This window comes from Chrysochloris asiatica, unplaced genomic scaffold, assembly GCF_000296735.1.
Source record: "Chrysochloris asiatica unplaced genomic scaffold, ChrAsi1.0 scaffold00618, whole genome shotgun sequence".
Taxonomy (NCBI): domain Eukaryota; kingdom Metazoa; phylum Chordata; class Mammalia; order Afrosoricida; family Chrysochloridae; genus Chrysochloris; species Chrysochloris asiatica.
In genome coordinates, this window is record NW_006409136.1 from 109,451 (window position 1) to 111,639 (window position 2,189).

Below are 2,189 nucleotides of genomic sequence, written 5' to 3' on the forward strand. Positions count from 1 at the left end.
TCAAAGCATAAAATGATAACCTACTGGAGTTAGGAAAAAAATTTCCCTGTGGTATAATATTGGACAATTGGACAGGTGCTTATGAAATGTAATTTTTTTTACCCTTGCACTAAAGCATCTAGTCTAAGTCTTTATAGAATGCCAGTTTAGTGGGGCATTGATCTTTTCAACTAATGTAATTTGTAAGATTCTTGCTTTTCCAGAAGTGATCAATACAAATCTTAAGCCCACATAGAAAAAACAAAACCATACTACTGATTTACTAGAGAACCTGTTTACAGAAGACATAGACTATTTTGAAAGAGAAATATGTCTGTAGTCACTAAAAAAACAATAAAAGAAAGACTGTGGTTATATATAAAAATGCATTTAAAGTGATAATATTGGAAACATTTAGGCCTCTGTGTAAAACATCATTTTGAGATGTAGAAATGTTTTTAAGTCAAACTCACAACCTTTTTTATATAACTAGAACTTATTCAAAATGAAATGAAAGTTTATAAATATCCTTATTTTTAAAAAATAAATCTGAGATCTTGTCTCTTCTTATATTTGTTGCTATTTGTATTTAGGTGAATGTTAAGTTTTCCAACTTCTGTATTTTAAACCATCCTTATAAGTTTTCATTTGGCAATTAAATAGAGTAAAGGAGCTCTGGTAGCATAGTGGTTATAAATCAGGCTACTAATCTCAGGGTTAGCAGTTCGAAATGACCAGCTATTCCGTGGGAGAAAGATGAGGCTTTCTGCTCCCATAAAAATTTACAGCCTCGGAAACCCTGTCCAGGGTTTCTATAAGTTACAACCAACACCACCACCAAAGAATACATTTGGCTAACTGCCTATTTATTATCAATATTACTCACACTCTTTTATGCAATCTGAATCACAACAGTAGGCTTTTTTTCTTTTCCAAAACACATAATGGCTTAATGCCTGTGTAAGTCAGGGCTTTGGTATGTTCCAGTACCCTGTGATCACCTTACATACATTCCACAAGGCTGGAGACTGGCCAAGGCCTTCATGTTCTACAGGACTGATGTTCCCACCCTCACAGAGTGATGATTTTGTGTTCTTCAAATTAAGAAGTTGTACCTGCAGAACTAGAAATTAGCTCAGGAACTTCTTTAATTTTGTGATCTTATGCGGGGAGACCTGCTCTCCGTCGGGGTAGTGGAACATGAGAGGATATGCGGAATCATCGGATGAAGAAATGAATACAAATCGAGAGGCTTTTCAGCTTGCTGTGCTGTCCAGCTATTCTCTCTAGCTTCTGACTCTCAGCCCAACAAGCCTTTATTTTTTATACTTAAAACTACACAGTACATGCATTGATGCTTTTATCATTTTTTGAATTATTACACAGTTAGTCACAACATTCTTGCACCTGGTCATTAGACAACCTTGACAAAAATATTTCTGTGATGTTCAGACTGACCTTCATGTTTTTTCTCATTATGTGATAAACTGTTTCTTCTTGTTTCTTCTAAAGATTATAAACTTTCTATCCTACATAATGTGCTATTATTTTCATAATAAAGGTATTCATTAAATCACTTGGAAGCTATGTGGCATAAAGCCCAACTTGGCTACTTGCTGCAAGAAGTGTAGATTATTAAGCCAAAACTATCCTTCACAAGTTCATTATTGTCTGCTTGTTTACGCAGGTGTCTATATGTAGGGGTTTGTGGATTCTAGCTTGTGATTAATTGTGGTGAGGTTTATGGGGGTAGGTCAGTTTGACTCTAATATGCTATCTGCTTTTGTAGCCTCACAAATGCAGTTACTTAGGTTTTCTAATGAAAGGGAGTAATTTACACAATTTCTCTTTGTATTCAATCCACCAAAGCTGAAAGCAATTATTGATAAGCTAGTTTTCCTAAGGTTAGTAAAATTCATAGTGAAAAGCTGTGTATATTGCCATATTATATATTTTTGCAAGTAAATTTAGAGCTAACTTTGAGGGAAGATAGGGGTCAGCTTTAGAGAGACATCTGCCGTGCATAATGTCTCTCCCCCCAGTGCGGCTGTGCCAAGCAATGGGAGTTAAGCGCTTACCACAATCTTATCTAATCTCTTTTCTCAGCGCTGCACTCTGCTTCTGATCTATTTCCACAACCAGCTTTCCCAGCCCAAAAGGTCAGGGTTGAAATTTGAATGGCAGAAAGAACTGCCAGTGCCTACACTGGT